Here is a 10,790-nt window from a genome sequence, read left to right on the forward strand (position 1 = left end):
CGATCCCTCGATCATTTGAACGAATCCTTTGGCAGCTCGGCTCCCGTTGACCGCCACGAAACACTGCTTGGACATGACCTGATCACACCAAATCTCCTCGATTGCCCCCATAGCCGAGGGGAATCTCATCACCTGGTGGTAGGTCGATGCTACGGCTTGCATGGCGTGAAGCCATCCTCTTCCAAGGATAAGGTTGTACGTTGAAGGCACTTGTAGCACCCAAAACTCCACTTGCTTGACCACGGATCCCGCTTTGACCGACAGGATAATCTTTCCCAATGGCCACTCCGGCTGCGAGTTAAATCCAACCAGTGGCAAAGTGGCCGGAGCCAAGTCTGTCTCGCGGAGTTTGAGCTGTTTGAACGCATCATAATACATGATCTCGACCGAGCTTCCCTGATCGATCAAGATCCGTCTAACATCAAATTCTTTGACGCGTAATGTTACTACAAGAGCATCGTTGTGCGGCGTCTGAATACGCTCTAAATCCCTTGAGGTGAAACTAATCACATCTTTCTCCTCTGTCTTCCCCCTTTTGATGGCGGGCTGTACTGACAAAACTTCCCTCATATGCTCTGCCTTCTTGATCATGCCCCGGAGTTCGCAAACGCGCTCCGGTTCCACGATGCCGTGGATGACATTAATAACTCCTTGTGGTGGTGCATCTCGGTCATCCTGTCCCCTGGGATCGACCGGAGCCTGATTTGGTTTCACGCCGCCATCAATGTAAAGGTCCAGATGCCCGGCCGCAACCAATTCTTCCAAATGTTGTCGCAAAGGCAAACAATCCTCAGTCCGGTGGCCCCTCTCCCGGTGAAACGTACAACGATACCGCGGATTGTAGCCCTTTTGTCCATCGCCCAACTTAGCAGGAAACCGGACATACTCCTCGTCTCGGATTTCACTAAGTATGCGATAGATTGGAATCTTGAAGACCGTGGTTATGCCAGTCCTTGCCTTCATTCTTCTGTTTGCGTCCTCAACATCATCTCGGGGGTAATCATCCCGATCATTCCGACGTCCTCTACCCCGGTTTTTTCGATTTGAACCTCGGTCTGATTCCTCTGCTCGGTCATTTGAGCGGTTGGACTCTTGCCCAACTGCGTGCACCTTGCCTGCTGTCTTCTTGTCTGTTCCGACCGGAGTGGCCTTCACGGTGGAAGCCGACGCGTCATCCTCTACTCGGATGTGCTCATTGATGCGCTGCATGAGCTGGCCCATGGAGGTCGGTTGGTGCATGGTAAGCGAGTCCCGCAGTCTGTGTCCGACCGGGAGACCGCGCTTATATTGTGTGATAGCAAGGTTGACCGGGCAGTCTAAGATCTCGTTGAAGGTTTCCCAATACCTTGAATTGTACGCCTTCAGTGTGTCGCACGGTTCCATCTTGACACTTAGCAAGTGATCGACTTCCTTTGGTGTTTTTGTGTTGGTTTTGAAGCGCGTAACAAACGCCTCGGCCAACTGATGCCACCTTTGTATGCTCCCTTCCGGCAACCTCTCGAACCACTTTAGGCCCAGCTCGCCTAAACTTGACGGGAAGATTAGGCACATAAGTCCGTCATTGCGCCGATGTCCGGCCATAACCTGTCGGAAGTGGCTCACATGCATGTACGGATCGGTTTTTCCGTCGTAAAGTGTGAACTTAGGCTGGTGGAAGCCTGCCGGAAGCGGCGTTGTTTCTATTTCCAGGGAAAAAGGAGTGGCACTCAGCCTTGCCAAGTCTGTATCTTCGAATATTGGCATTGCTTGGCGGGGTGGAGGCATTCCGACCTCCTCGCTGCCGTGAACCCCGTAGGAGAGCCGCTGGAAAGCAGGTATTCTCTGAGCTTCGCGCCGGCGAGCCCGCTCCCTTAACACTGCCCGTAGGTCCTCTGACTGAGCAGAATAAGAGTACCTCGACGTTGTCGCCGGACGTGAGGGTTTGTAAGTGCTGTCTTGCGCGCTAGACTTTTCTGCACGCATGTCGGAATCACCAACCTGGTAACTCCTGGTGATGGAAATGGACTGAGTACGTCGCTGACTCTGATCGCCTGACCGGCGGGATGGGGTGCGCTCACTGTGGTCTCCCACTTCAGCTATACCTTTCCCTTTGACATGCCGCTTAAGATCCTCCATCTCCGCCGCCATCCGCCTGATGACAGCGTCTTGGTCCCTTAACTTGCTTTCCAGTCGCCTGGCGTGTGAGTCTCTCCGCCGGTGACCGTCTGGACTCCGCGAATGCCCATGACTCCTTCCGCGCTTATCCCGCGCGTCTCCCGACTGTCCTCCAGTGGGCGTCCCCAAGTCAGCCATTGGATGGACGGCAGATGGTCCCTCTCTCCTTCGGGTATACTCCGGGGTGGCTCCATCGATGGCGGACAACGGGAACTCGTCGTTGTTCGCCATGGACGGCGATCAGATGAACCTGGAAGACAAGGTTTTGTCTGTCAAGATTCCCACAGACGGCGCCAATTGTACGGGGAGCAAATATTCCGGCGTGCCCGTATTCCTTTCTTCCGAGCTCCGTCGATGTCCGATCACCTGCGAGCAAGTAATGGTGAGCTACCCGGCGGTGTGTGGCCGGAAAAACCCTCCGACGGTCAAGTTAGCACACACCTTAGAAGGAATAGAGAGAAGGGAGAGAGTGTTTGAGTGTAAGAAATCCTTACAGATGTGTTCGTGTGTCGCGTATGGGGGGCGCAGACATGCTTATATACCTTCTGAGCCCCATATCCACTCCCTGTCATCTCCTGACACGTGGCTCTGCTATCCCATCTGTCAGCATAAACCATGCCGTTCATCACCTGCTCTCAACTGCCTGTCAGCACAGCTGGAGCTCGGCAGCCGAGCTGCCCTACCTCGGTCATACCATGCTTCATACCTTAAGCGCCTAACCGGATAACCAAATGTAGGACCGGGCTAGGCGGCATCTCGGCAAAGCTTAGCCCGGGCTCCTCCTTTGGTCGGCCTTCTCGCCGGTCAGTCAACTACCTCGGCTGACCGCGCCTTTCCGAGCGCCGGTCTCTCGGTCTGTCTGGTCTCGACAATCCTCGGACCGAGCATCCTGGTCTGACCGGTCACTTCCTGGCCGAGCAGCTTCTGCACGGTCCGGGGCAGCACACAGTCCAAACTCTGCCCGGCCCAAGTTCTGGTAGCCCATCTCCGGGTGAACAGTCGATCATCTCGGCCCAATGCTCTGCTGGGCCCTCAACTTGCTCGGTCTATACCTCGGCCCAACACCGGAGCATAAATCACCCTCTCAGTAACTTTTTAACTTTTTAACTAAAAGGAAAGATTCTCAAACGAGGGCTTACTAGGTAATAACTCCATCCAATACAACCGACTAAGTAATTTTGCCCCATCTTTTTGAAATGCTTTAGACTGAGCCTCCATCAATGGGATTAAAAAGAAAAGAGAGATTGGGCTTCAATGTTAACTGCGTCTACTTGAATTTTTGATATATTATAAGATACAACCAATCTATTTGCACCCAAATAATAATTTACTATGTTTAATTAAAATTTTAAAATTTTAATTCATATTATATCTTAATATAAATTTACTAATAAGAACAATACACATGAAATCTTAAAATAAAATTTTCTTCTTCTTATGGTACATCCAAATCACATTTTTTTTATTCAACTCTCTTCATTTTCTTCTCTAAGTTTCAATTATTTTCTCTTGATTTTTTTTTTATTTTAAAATTTTAAGTCACCCCACCAAAACTTACTATTATCATCAATATTATTATCATATAAATATTTTACTTTTGTTTTTTTGGATGGTTTGATGAATTTTCACAAGCAAAAGTAAACAAGTTCTCGTCTTACCAAGTGTGAGTTTGGTAACGAGGAAGAGAACAGAGAGAATGTAAGGTTGGTAACGAGGGAGAGAAAAAGAGAGGGACTGAAAGTTGGTGTTGATATATTATGTTTCAGTGTGTTACAAGAGAGCAAGCTCCCTCTCTTTATAGAGAGGAGAGGGAGACAATTAGAATCGGATTCCAGGTAATGTACATTGAGAGAAGCTAAAGCTAAAGTGAAAGTTCTCTTTTACAGCTACACATTGTGGCCTTTACAGATGCAAGGTCTTTTACAGCTATACATGGTAGTGGGGGTGTATATTATATGTATATTATATGTTAACAGCCCCCCGCAAACTCAAGGAGGGTAGGCATCGACCAAGTTGAGTTTGGAAACAAGATCACGAAAACGCCCAGGAGAATGAGCCTTGGTGAAGATATCAGCAGGTTGATCGGCAGAAGCAATTGGGAGAAGATGAACAGTACCACGGGTAACATGTTGTCGAATGAAATGGCAATCAATCTCAATATGCTTGGTGCGATCATGGAAAACATCATTGTGAGCAATCTGAATAGCACTCTGATTGTCACAATAAAGAGCGGTAGCGCCAGAAGAGGAAATACCCATATCAGTGAGGAGCCAGCGAAGCTAGAGAAGTTCCTGAGTAGTATCGGCAAGAGCTCGGTATTCAGCTTCGGTGCTAGAACGGGCAGTGAGGGATTGTTTTTTGCTACGCCAAGTAAGAAGAGAATCCCCTAAGAAGAAACAGAAGCCCGTGGTGGAGCGTCGATCCGTAGGATCCCCAGCCCAATCAGCATCAGAGAAGGCACGCAGTTCCAGAGAAGAGGAAGCAGAGTAGTGAAGGCCATGGAACAGGGTGCCTTTGATGTACCGAAGGATGTGAAGTAGAGCAGTATAGTGGGGAGTGCGAGGAGCCGACATGTACTGACTAACAATGTGAACAGCATAGGCAATGTCAGGACGAGTTATTGTGAGATAGACAAGACTGCCGACGAGCTGACGATAGAGAGTAGCATCAGGGAGGAGAGCCCCGTCGAGAGGAGTGAGACGAATCTGAGGATCAACTGGAGTAGATGTAGTTTTGCAATCAGTAAGACCAGCACGAGCCAGAAGATCGGATGCATATTTGGCCTGAGATAAGTAAGAGCCAGTAGGATCATGAGAGACTTCAAGGCCTAAAAATTAGTTGAGAGTACCAAGGTCCTTCATCTCAAACTGACGGTGGAGAAAGCGTTTGAGGTGGAGAATACCAGCTGCATCATTACCAGTGATAATCATATCATCCACATACAGAAGGAGAAGAGTGGTGCCATGAGGAGTAGTCCGGATAAAAAGAGCAGAGTCATAGGAGCTGGAGGTGAACCCAAAGTCATGAATGGTAGAGCTGAACTTAGCAAACCAGGCACGGGGTGCTTGCTTGAGGCCATAGAGGGCACGCTGGAGTTTGCAAACCTTATGAGGAGGAAAAGTAGACCCAGGGGGAGGTTGCATGTAGACCTCCTCAAGAAGATGACCATTGAGGAAGGCATTTTTGACATCCATTTGAAAAAGCTCCCAGTGGCGAGCAGCAGCAACAGCCAGTAAACTGCGAACAGAGGTAAGCCGAGCAACAGGAGCGAAGGTTTCCTCATAATCAATCCCATATTCCTGGTTGAAACCCTTGGCAACAAGACGAGCTTTGTAGCGTTCAATCGAGCCATCAGAATGAGTCTTGATTTTGTAAACCCATTTGCAGCCAATCGCAGTTTTGCCAGGAGGAAGGTCAACAAGATCCCAAGTATGAGTTTTGTCCAAAGCCTGAAGTTCATCAGTCATAGCTTGCTGCCAAAGAGGATTAGTACAAGCCTCACGATAGGAGGTAGGTTCATAAGTAGAAAAGGCAGCAGACCCAACAATATAATCACGAAGGTGGATAGGAGGTTGAGTTACCCGGTGTGGTCGACCCGTAGGAGGATCGGTGGGAGGAAGAACCAGTGGAGAAGGAGGCGGTGCAGGGAGAGGTGGACCTTCAGGGAGAGCAGTCTGGTTGGGAGCAGGAGTGAGCAAGGGCGTCTCAATGACGGAGGGACCTGTATCAAAATCATCAGAGAAGAGATCGATGGAGGGATTAGTAAACAGTACATTAGTGGAAAGTGCAGGTAAGTGAAATGAGGATAGGGAGGAAAACATTTGGTGCTCCCAAAAAACTACATGGCGGGAGATACGAAGACGTTTAGAGAGAGGGTCCCAACAGCGAAAGCCTTTATGTTCAATTCCATACCCAAGAAAGCAACAAAGACGAGAACGCGGTTCAAGCTTGGTGCGTTCATGAGATTGAAGGAGAACAAAGCAGGCAGAGCCAAAAACCCGAAGATTAGCATAGGGAGGGGGAGTGCCATGCAGACGTTCAAATGGAGTTTGATTATGGATGACAGGGGAAGGAGCACAATTGATAGTGTAGACAGCAGTGAGGGCAGCTTCCCCCCAAAAGTTTTCAGGGCAGGAAGAAGAAAGAAGGAGAGCGCGAGTGGTGTCAAGAATATGCCTATGTTTCCGTTCAGCACGGCCATTTTGCTGGGACGTGCCAGCACAGGAACGATGAGGCAGTGTACCATGACTCTGAAGAAAAGAAAGGAAATCTGAATCCCGATATTCCATAGCATTGTCGGAGCGAAAAAGTTTGATGTTTTTAGAAAATTGGGTGTGGATCATTTGGGCAAAACGATAATAAAGAGTTTTGAGGTCAGACCGAGTTTTCATGAGAAAAATCCAGGTAAACCGTGAAAAATCATCAATGAAAACAACAAAATAACGAGATCCCCCCATAGTAGTGGTAGGGGAAGGTCCCCAAATATCCGAATGTATAAGATCAAAAGGTGCACAGGAAACAGAAGTACTTTTATTGAATGATAAAGCAGGTTGTTTGGCAAGTTGACAGGGTATACAATCGAAAGTATCTGGAATTACATGACCCAATTGTCCACTAGAAACCAAAGACTTTAAGCGAGTAATAGAAATATGTCCTAAGCGACAATGCCAAAGCTGAAAAGGAGATAAGGAGGAAGCAGAGGCAGGAGCAGCAATCTGAGGAGAGGTAGGAACATGAAGGTGAATGAGCTCATAGAGACGTCCATGCTTACGGCCGATCCCAATAGTCTGCCTCGTCTGAGGGTCTTGCACCAAACAATGAGTAGCAGAAAAGGTGACAGTTAGACCAAGTTCACATAATTGACCAATAGAGATAAGGTTTAAAGTGAGAGCAGGGATATGATAAACTTGAGGTAAAGTTAAGGAAGATGTGGAAACAGTACCAAGATGACGGACAGTCATGAGAGAACCATCAGCAGTTTGAATTGAGGGAATATGAGGAGAGGAAGAGATAGAAGAAAATATAGTTGAACAGGAGGTCATATGATTACAACAGGCAGAATCAAAATACCAAGAAGAGTTACCTGGAATTACAGACAAAGCAGTAGGAGGAGGTGTACCAGAAGGGGAGAGAAGGTGTTTGAACATGGCCTCGACATCTGTTGGAGAAAAGAGAGGTGGAGACGGAGCCGGAGACTCAGAAAAACCCTCAGCGGCAGCAGCAGCAGTGGCGGTGTGAGGAAACTGATTCCCAGGATGAGATTGGTTCCTGGAACGATGAAAGTTCCCCCGAGAAGAACCACCGCGAGAAGAGTGGTTGTTGGAGGATGAGCGGGATGGATGGCGAAGACAATCCTGTTGCAGATGACCAGGACTAAGTTTGTTGCAATATCGGCAGGTTCGGACTGGGCAATTGACCAGGAGATGTGTGGAAGGAAGGCCCCGATTCTGACAGTAGAGACAGGCAGTGGTCCGCTGGGGGAATGATGGCCGGTACGGGGGAGTGGCAAGAACAGAGTCCACATGATGAGGTTGGAGAGTACCAAGACGAGTCTCTTCTGATAGCAACTCAGAAATAGCTTGTTCCAGAGTGGGCAAGGGATGGCGATGAAGAAGAGAGGCACGTACAGGCTCAAAAGATGAAGTGAGAGCCATGAGAAAGTGCACCAACCTTTGCTGATTACGATAAGCAGTAAATAAAACAGCATCTTCTTGGTGAGGCCAAGTTGGTTCAGAAAGAGCAAGCTGGTCCCAAACGGAGTACATTTGAGAGAGGAAGTCATTGATGGACTGACTAGATTCTTGGCGCATCCGATGAAGTTGGCTCTAAAGTTGATATTGATGAGCAAGACCAGTAGTCTGGTAGCGGTCTTTCAAAAAATCCCAGATGTCTTTGGCAGAAGTGGTGACAGAGTCAAGCTGAAAGCGACCAAACTGAAGACTGATAGAGGTAACAGATGTATTCCGAAACCAGGTAATGATTTGGTAATTCTTACTGTCCCATTCCTCAAGGCGATCTTCATATGTAGGAGTAGCAGGGGAAATAGTGGTTTCAGCAGTGTCTTTGACCGGTTGGGTCATGTCCCCGGTGATAATTCGCCAGAGCTTCTTTCCTTTGAGGAAGGAAGACATGGCTTGGGCCCATAGAACATAGTTGGAACCATCCAAAATAACGGAAATGGGATGGGAGGCATCAGGACGATCCATAATAATAGTGGAGTAGGGCTAAATGGATAGGGAGAGACCTATAGAAGCAAAATTAGGTAAAACAGAGTGTACCAGTGAGTCCAAAAGGTCGAAAATAGCTAGGAAAGGTGGGCTGTGCAGGGATGATGTCAGCAGGGTGGAAAATGAGGTCAGCGGCGCACGTTAGCAGGAAGGGCGTGCGGCGCACGGTAGCAGAGGGGACTGGCAGCGTATGTTAGCAGAATGGCGCACGCGGGTGCACAATAGCGGAACGGCGCACGCGCGGCTCACGGTAGACGAACGGCGCACGCTGGTGCACGGTAGCAGGTGCGGCGCACGACAGGGCAGGATGGAAGGCGCGTGGCAGCGCGTGTGAGAGTGGCAACGGAAGCAGAGACGCGCCGAGAGAAGAAGCGGCGCGTGAGAGCGCGTGAAGGCTTGTTTGGTGATGGGCTTGGTGCCGTTGGGATCGGAGGGAAATTTCGAGCTGTTTGGTATAGTCCACTGTGTACGGAACTAAGACCTAAAATTGAGGGATGCCAGAATTGTGTTTCTAAGCTCTGATACCATGTGAGTTTGGTAACGAGGAAGAGAACAGAGAGAATGTAAGGTTGGTAACGAGGGAGAGAAAAAGAGAGGGACTGAAAGTTGGTGTTGATATATTATGTTTCAGTGTGTTACAAGAGAGCAAGCTCCCTCTCTTTATAGAGAGGAGAGGGAGACAATTAGAATCGGATTCCAGGTAATGTACATTGAGAGAAGCTAAAGCTAAAGTGAAAGTTCTCTTTTACAGCTACACATTGTGGCCTTTACAGATGCAAGATCTTTTACAGCTATACATGGTAGTGGGGGTGTATATTATATGTATATTATATGTTAACACCAAGCATTGGGACAAGACGGTGAAGCCACGAGTAGAGCAACCTGGAAAGATGAAGCCATTGTTGCAAACGTCTTCTTTCTTCACAAAACCCAAACCCAACAAAACCTTTTTTTCTTTTTCATCCAGGGAAATTAAGTAACACTTGTTTTATAAAACCCTTTCAAAAATCTTTTTTTTTTAAAAAAATTAAAAAGTTTGTCCTTCACCGGTATTGTTTTCTGTATGTGAACAAAATGAATAGCTGTAACTTTAAAGATTTTTAAAAGGGTTTTTCAAAATTGTGTAATTTGGAGTTTTTGATTTGTTTATTATTTGAGTGTATCTTAAAAGATAATTTGGGAAAACACACAGGGTGTATGGAGAGAAAATAATAATTAATAATTCTAAATAATTTAATAAAGTATATTAAAAAATTGAGCCTAGTTAATTTTTTTTTTAGTGCAAATAGGATCTCCCTATTAAGGGACTAACAAATATGAAAGACCTATTTTGGGCCAAATTCAGGGGGCCCAGGTACAAGCCTTGCTTGCCTCACCCAGGGTTGGCCCTCAAGCAGTTGAGCTATTGAACAATTTAGGTTGTGGTTTAATTTTCTTTAGACGAAGTTTCGGATGTCTGTGATAAAAAATAAAAAATAAAAAATAAAAAATAAAAAAAGTTTCGGATGTCAACCAAAAAAAGTGAGATTTTCATTAAAAAAGTCAAAAGTTATTAAGTTATTTTTCATCAATTTTATACCACATCAATTTTTTTATTCACAAAAAATATAACTTTTTTTTATTATCAACTTTCTATATTTAGCTTTTTTAGCTCTTCCAAAACATTTAGAAGTCACAAAAAATATACGCAAATGGCCACTTATTATCACTTTTCGTGTGTTTTGAAACTCAAACAAAAGTGCAAAAACAACCATCAAAACTATTTTTTTTTTTTTTTGATTCAAAGGAAATTAAAGCAAACAAAGAAGAAAATGCGTTCAGAGCAACAATTAGAGGGTTAATCCCTTTCAACAGACACTCCAATCATGTCATCTATGAGGAGAGCTGTGACTTCCGTAAGAGAATCCTCAATGATCATTACATGTTCATCCTGGGCCACTCCCAAATTAGCTAACCTATCAGCCACTACAATATTTTCTTAATTTAGTGACATTTGAAAGTGCCACAAAACTATTGGTTTAATGACATTTTTTAGTTTTGTGGCATTTTGAATAAGTGCCATTTGTATCCGTGCCACGGTAGATACTTGCAAGTGTCACTACACCATCATGGCTAAAAACTTTCAATGACATTTCGAAATCATGGTAGATACTTTATCATGGCTAAAAAAAGAGTTAGTGACACTTATAAGTGTCATTACACCATCAAGACTAAAACCTTTCAGTGACACTTTAATGTCATGGTAGGCACTATTCGTGACGCTATCAAGTGTCATTCGTGACGATAATTCGTTGTAGAACAATTTGATTCGCTCTTGCGGAGACTCGAACCGCCAACCTCCCGCACCATAAACCTTATACACCACACTCTTCCCACTACACCTCTATAGCAACAAATGATTATATATGC

Source organism: Camellia sinensis, chromosome 5, assembly GCF_055761805.1.
Source record: "Camellia sinensis isolate YWXY chromosome 5, ASM5576180v1, whole genome shotgun sequence".
Taxonomy (NCBI): Eukaryota; Viridiplantae; Streptophyta; class Magnoliopsida; order Ericales; family Theaceae; genus Camellia; species Camellia sinensis.